Below are 7,972 nucleotides of genomic sequence, written 5' to 3' on the forward strand. Positions count from 1 at the left end.
AGATGGATCAGCCAGGTGGCATCATTGATGGACTCAAGTGTGGCAGCGGTAGTGAGGTTGGCCCAGGATCGGACATTGTTTCGTTCTGCTTTGCATGGGGTCGCTATGAGTCGGTTCCGACTCGATGGCACCTGACAACAACAACATTACAATTAGGAAGAAAGTGGCTTATCAATGAGTACAAATAACAGATGTTTTCAGATTTTCGCAAAGAGCTAAGCAATGAAGCTACGATTACAAGCCTTTAATCCATCTATCTCAGTGATATTTTGTATGTGTTTACTCTGCCAAAATTGTTACTAGGGTCTAAGGATAAATAAGGTGAGATCACCTCTGTTCTTATGGAGATCATATTCTGGTGGATTCGAAGATTCTGCTCTAATAGTTACAAAGGGTGTTTGTGGAAATAACTCCCCAACTATAAGTACTTGAACACAGTATATTATTGAGGCCATTTTAAAAATCAATATTGGATATATCCTTTATGTTTATAACAAGCATGATCAGAAATTTAAAAAATGACACAGCCATTGATTTGGGTATGTATAAATATATGCATAATCTCAGAACCAACATATATTCTAAGTTCTCTTTAGGACCTCAAGAATTTTCTGATACCTTACCAGGGAAACACTAATTCCCACTCTACCATATTTCATTCCCAGATATCTTCTCAAAGAGTAGACTGCAGTAGCCCTTTTCAATAAGACTGTACATATAAAATCTGAACTCACTGCCAAGATGTAACAGGCAATAAAACTCTCTCACTTTACACAGTGTTTTTGGCAAAATTAACATTTAAAAATATTCAAGAATTTCATTGGACCTTTTGGGGAGAAAGAACCCAAAATGTGTTTAGCAAAAAGAAGCATTATAAGAATGGAAATACTCATAATAATTATAATACCCATAATAGCTTTTACTGAGTACTTAACATGTCCCAGCTTCTGTAGATTTCAAGCAGCATTTCATTTGAATCTTACAGTAAAATTCTCAGGTAGACAACTATTATTACTCTATATACAAAATAAAAGCAAGATTAGAGATTTTCTTACAAGTCAGTCAGGTGGGAAGGGGCTTTGAAGTAAAGAGATCTTACCTGCTACCTACAAAGGAAGTCACATTATGACTCAGACATAAATAATTGTGAAATATGTAGTCGTACAAAATCAATATGCAGTAAATGTTGTTATCATGGCTTTCTCTTTATGTTATTATTGTTAGAGATTTTCAGAGATACACTTGTGATATGCTTCAATCTTCTTAGCTCCCTTTTTCACAAAAGTCCTTTTTTTGTTGTGTGCAATTTAAATTAGACCACAGTGAATTTCACAACTCTAATCCCTAAAGTGTTAGACATCCCCTTCACTGGCACCACTTTATATTGGAACTGATATCTCCAAGGCATCATAATTAAAATAAATTATTAATATATTTAATTATTTATTAACATTTAATTATTTGCTATTATGTGTTTTCAAGTATGTACCTTGAGTCTAATCCATGAAATCCCTATACAGTGTCACTATGAACCAGAACCAACTCGACATAACAAACACAACAATAACAATGAAACAAAATATATCATTTATTTTCACCATATTCTGAGACAGGGAGGATTTTTTTCAATGCTCAGCAGCAGTAAGTGTCTCAAATTAAGAAAATTAAACTGCAGACCCAACATATTTCTGTGCCAGTTTGTTTAGGCCAACCTATTGAAAGAGGCAAAGTTAATTCTAGAATCTTCAGTTCCCCACAAGTTCCTCCTTCAGTGGTGCACACTGTCACCGTGACTCGACTTATCATTTTTGTCATATTTTTTCCAATTTAGGGTCAACAGAGAAGTTTCTATTGAATTAATACAGTCAAGAAATACCTTGAGGTAAAAAATCTCAATAACAATGCCTCAAAAGAAAAACAAAACTACTGATCAATTAACAAAGACCAAAAATTCACCTAAAATAAATTTTGTAAGATTCAGTTAAAATTGTAAAACTTAAGCCGTCTTTCCTTTTTCAATTTAAACATAATTTCTGCAAGCAATAACTCTCTCAGAAGGAAGGAAAATAAATATAAGATGTACAGGTATTTAAAATGTGAAGTATATTTGGGCATGTAGTTTAATAAAGAATCTAATAAAAGTCCAAACTCTACAGCACTGCTTTAAACCAAAATCGGAGACCCATTCTGATAATAGCTCCCAAAGGTTTTCATTAAAAATTCTTTCTTTGCTTACTTCACATAATATTTGGGCATTTTCAATGGATACTCACAATTATTATGAATTAATTTAGTTTACTCTGTATTCAAAACTGGCTTGTTGCATCAGTAAATTCTTTTGTGATATGTGGGAAGTTTGCATATAAAAAAAGACAGTGTGCTTAATTTAGATGTTTCATAAAGTTTATTGGTGTTTATCAGAGGAGGCAAAAGGAGGAAAACAGCCATCACTTAGAAGGCACTGAACTTGTACTACGTGTGATGAAAACATTGTAAACAAATAGTGATGAAGATTGCACAATAGGATGAACTTAATGTCACTGAATCGTGACTGTAAAAAAAGAATGAAAAGACACTCATTCCAGCAATACCTGCAACTGAACAATCCTCCTGTGGAGGAGATAGCAGCTTGTCAGCATGGCCCAACAGTTTGTGAACTGCAGACTCGACCCAGGGAAGGTGGTGTGTTCATCAAACCCACCTGCCTTTACTGCAGAAAGACCCAAGAGATCCTTTGCCAATTTCCTTTCAAACAAGGGCTTTTGGAATTTGTGGACATCCACAAATGCCTCCAATGACACAAACGCTGTTCAAGATTGTCTCCCGCAGCTCACATGAAAAAGAACCATGCCTCGGGTTGTTATGGGTAATGATTGTATGGATGGATGCAGTGATCTGATAACTATGAAAGAAAATGGGGAGCTGTTAAAGAGACTGGCGGATATGGGAGTTCTACAATAATTACAGAGTGGACCCCAGGCTGATGTCCCTTGGGAAACTGGATGGCTTGTGGATGGATCTGATGCTGTTCTTTCCCTACTACAACATCTTTTTAATTAAAATTCTGAAACACGCTAACCAAAGAGAAGTGGAGGAGGAAGAGTATTTGACAAAAATTGCTTTTTTCTTTTGGATCAATACTTTAAAATGGACTGCCTTGGCCTCCCTCTCCCTCAAAAAAAAACGGGACCAAATGGTTAATGTATGGTCTTGGGCTTCCTCTTGGGTTGACCTTTTGGATTCCAAAAGAGCAGATCAAGTTCTGGCTTAGGATTCACTCACCGACCAAAATGAGTTCTTTTTGGTATGTTTTTCCTAGTATCTGCTCTCCATGTGCCAGCATTTCTGTACCTCGAAAACCAATATTTCTAATCTTCTTTATCCGTGGCCCTTCAAGATGAATTTATACTGTTTTTTTTTTGTTTTGTTTTGTTTTGTTTTTGTGACTGCTCAGCAACTGAAATCCCTTCTGTTTTTATCCTTATGGCAGAGGTACATCTATCTGCCGGCTTGCCATCTCATCACACCCGACCCCACCCCTACCCTACCCCACCATGAGAATCATACTCTGAACCAGTGTTGTCAACATTGACAACTCACAAATCTCATAGGAAATGATAAACAAGTCTGTACAAGATCTAAAGACCCAAACTGAGAAGCCGTATGAAAAGTTCAGCATGGTTAGTCTTCACTTGGTACCACAAGGATTCAGGGGCTGCATATTCTTATATATGATGGTCATCCAGGTAATTCTGAACAAGTGTGCATTGTGATTTAAGTTATCAGCAAAATTTTAAAAATTATTGAAGATTTGTTTTTCTATCTTTTTAAAAAAATGTGGAAGGAGTCAAATTTGAGTAATGATTCTCAATTTTTCTTTTTTGCCTTTTTAAATTTTATTTTGACATTCTTGAAAATTCAATTCTTGACTGTGAAGTTTAGTTTTCTATTCATGACTTAGAAGTTTAAATTAATTTCCTTAATGTGGTCTCTAGTACAAATAGTGAATTTCATTTAAAATAAAAAGTATGCATAAATGAAAAAAAAAAAAGAATGAAGAGATGGTAAATGTTTGCTTTCATATTTGTTTTTATTATGGTATATATACCATAATACAAAAGACACAAACAAAAATGTTTACCAATATGGAAGATTTTGTGTATGCATAGAAATTCCTGCCACTTTATGCTACCACAACACAATACGGTCATTTATTAAATAATTCACACACTTTATTTTCTTTTCCCTATTTACATTATCGTTTCATTTCTTTAAGATTTTCTAATGTTTCACCTACACTTAAGCAAATGCTAACTAAGAGATCTCTTTGTCCCTACTGTGCAACTTCCAAGATGAACTTTAAATTTACAATTTCCCTGTGCAAAATCAACACATTCTTCCACTGTCACCTATAAAAACCTTTATTCAACTCTATACATTATTTATACATAAAAATAATATACATTGTTATACATTATTTAGGCGCTCTGGTAGCATAGTGGTTAGGAGTAGAGCTGCTAACCTCAAGGTCAGCAGTTCGAAACTACCAGCTGTCCCGTGGGAGAAAGATGAGCTTTCTGCTTCCGTGAAGATTACAGCCTCGGAAACCCTGTACAGGGTCACTATGAGTCGGAACCGACTCCACGGCACATAACAACAACAACAATGGCTAATGTCTGAGGTTCAAGCTCACCAATTGCTCTTGGGAAACCCTATACAGCGTCAATATGGGTCGGAATCGACTCGACAGCACTTAACAACAATAGTTATTGAATTTGAGCATTTTTCTTCATGTTTATTGACGACCTGAATATTTTCTTTTGTGAAATGTCTGTTCAGATCCTCTTGTTTTTTTGTTTTAGTTTTAGTTGTTTTTTGTTTTGTTTTGTTTTGTTTTTGGATTGTTTGTCTTTTTGTTGTTGAGATATTGAGATTTTCTATACATTTTAGAAATTATTTTGTTGTCCAATATGTTGTTCAAAAATTTTTTTCTCAGTCTTTGGGTTCTATTTTCATTCTTTTGCTGAAATCCATTGATGTGCATAGTGTCTAAATTTTAGGATTTTTCAGTCATGTCATTTGTCTTCTGTTGTTTGCAGTTTTCATAGGTGTCTGTACCATGAATTATGTCCCCTAAGTCTGTTCCTATTTTTTCATTGATGGTCTTTATAGTTTCAGGTTTTACATTTACATCTCTGGTTCATCTTGAGTTTGTTTTACTATATGGTGTAAGATCTGGATCCTATGCCATTTTCCTGTAATCATTATTCAGTTATTCCAGCACTTGTTAAAGTTACTCTTTCCCATTTTAAGATCAGCTTCCAGGGTACAGTAATCTATTTTTGATTCCTTACAGTATCTATAAATAGTGCTAAATAAATATTTTTAATTCATTAACATCTTGTAAATAAGCATCTATGATGCAATATTAATTCAGTAAAAGCTATGTGGTTTACAAATCTAGAAAAACATTACTTATTACATGGTTCTAATTTCAAACTCATAAAATTGAAAATTAATTATCTGACTTTTGCAAAATTTTATGGAACATTAGAATTGGAGCTAACACTTTAGTTTTTAAAAACATTACTTCGTACTGAACACCTTGAAGCATAAATACCTTAATAGATTAATTTATTAGCACTCCTAAAAAAAATGGGGTGCCAACTGTCCTTTACTGATGCAGATCAATGACTATAGCCTTCAGTATAGATTGCATCTCAGTGTAAATAAGAAAAAAATATCCCCAGAACTGGACCAATGAATAACATCATGATAAATGGAGAAACCTTTTAATTGTCAAAGTCTTCCACTTTGCTTGGACCCACAATCAAATGTTCACGGAAGAAGCAGTACACAAATAATTCTACATTAGGAAAATCTGCTTTAAAAGACCACTTTTAAGCATTCAAGAGCAAAGACGCCAGTTTGAGGATTAAGATGCATTTGACCCAAGCCATGATATTTTAAATCTTCTCATGTTGGACAAAAAAACCAGGAAGAATGCATTTGATGCATTTGAATTATGGTGTTGACTATGAATATAAAGTACCATGGAATTCTAGCAGAACAAACACATCTGTAATGTAAGGAGTATAGTCAGAATGCTCTATAGAAATGAGGATGGTGAGACTTTGTCTCTCATACTTTGGACATATAATCATGAGGGACCAGCCATGGAGAAGGACATTATTCTTGGAAAAATGTAGGGTCATCGAAAAAGAGAAAGTTCCCAGAAGAAGGATTGACACAGGGGCAGCAAAAATGGCTCAAGCATAGTAATTGTGAGGATGGCACAGGGTTTTGTTCTGTTGTTCGTAGGGGTGCTATGAGTTGGAACAACAACAACCACCCCAATATCTCCTACAGTTTTCTCTACTTTTCATCTGGGTTTGATAATTCATTTTAATAGGCACACAGAAGTTAGATATCGTATGCATAGTTGGGGACTTTATTAGGAAAGTTAACAGGTAAAAAATGTTGAGGGCACAGTTTTTTAAATTTAAAACAGACTCTCCTCAGGTGTGCCCACAGACAGAGCTCTCTCTAAGCAATGTTGCAAAGCTCTGTTAGGGCACACCGTTCCACTATATCCCTCAGTCTGAAGGCTCTTTTATCTACCTCTGTGGGTCAGCAAATCTAGCTCACTGAACTAAGTGCTTGGCGGAACCACACTACACAAGCAAGCTCCTGCCAAAAGTCACTTAATTTTACTATTTCTGTGCTAAGAAGGCCGCCATTTTGTTTCATGCTCTGGTGATTGGTTCTACTGCTGGTGCACCTCTGCCTCTCCTCCTGTGTGAAAGCTTCCTTTCCCTGGTTCAGGGAGGGTCAATGCACAAAATATTTCAAATGATATTTCCCACTCGTAGCTCTTTGTCTTTGACAGTAATAAAACCCCCTACCCCCTATTTTTGCTTCTTAGAAGGTTCATTTTATACACACATAAGATTTTTACAATCAAATTTTTCCTATTAACCATCATTCACAACTGAATCATGTTTGTTGTTGTTGTTGTTGTTAGGTGCCATTGAGTTGGTACCGACTCATAGTGACCTTATGCACAACAGAACAAAACACTTCTATTATTGTTGCCATACTTGAGCCCATTGATGTTGCCACTTTGCCATCTCACTGGGGGGTCTTCCTCTTTTTCTCTGACCCTCCACCTTATCAAACATGATACGCTTCTCCAATGACTGGTCCCTCCTGATCATATGTCTGAAGCATGAGAGATGAAGTTTGCCTATCCTGGCCTCCAAAGAGCACTCTGGATGCACTTCTTCTAACACAGATCTGTTTGTTCTTTTGGCAGCCCATGGCACTTTCAATATTCTCCTCTAACACCATAACTCAAAAACATTAATTCTCCTATGGTCTTCCTTTTTTTACATTTCCTGTCCAGCTTTCACATGCATATGAGGTTGCTGAAAATACCATAGCTTGGGTCAGGCATGCCTTAGTTCTCAAGCTGACATCTTTGCTCTTCAACACTTTAAAAGGTCTTGTGCAGCAGATTTGCCCACTGCAATACATCCTTTTATTTCTTGACTGCTGCTTCCATGAGTGTTGATAGTTGATCCAAGAAGAATGAAGAATCATGGTGGTGGTTGTAGTTATGTGCTCTGGAGTTGATTCCAACTCACTGTGACCCTGCATACGGTTTCCAAGGCTGTAAATCTTTAAGGGAGCAGAAAGCCTCATCTTTCTTCCACAGACTGTCTGGTAGTTTCAAACTGCTGACATTGAGGTTAGCAACCCAACTCACAACCACTATGCTACCAGGACTCTTCGTACCATCCTATTTGTACCTTCTCCCACCTTCTCTTACCTAGACCCATGAGGAAAAAGTTGTTTGGTGGGAGTTTACAAAGAATAGGACTAAGAGAGACATTAAACAATTCACTGCACCATAATTTCTAAACTCATTTTACTGAAACGTATAATGGCCTTAGAGATTTCTGAGCTGTGG

The 7,972-nt window shown here is 36.1% G+C and overlaps 1 pseudogene; it reads left to right on the forward strand.

Annotated features, from left to right (window-relative positions):
- Positions 1-2,637: 2,637 nt before the first annotated feature.
- LOC102816754 lies at positions 2,638-2,961 on the forward strand (annotated as a pseudogene).
- The last annotated feature ends 5,011 nt before the right edge of the window (positions 2,962-7,972 follow it).

This window comes from Chrysochloris asiatica, unplaced genomic scaffold (assembly GCF_000296735.1).
Source record: "Chrysochloris asiatica unplaced genomic scaffold, ChrAsi1.0 scaffold00095, whole genome shotgun sequence".
NCBI classification, from domain to species: domain Eukaryota; kingdom Metazoa; phylum Chordata; class Mammalia; order Afrosoricida; family Chrysochloridae; genus Chrysochloris; species Chrysochloris asiatica.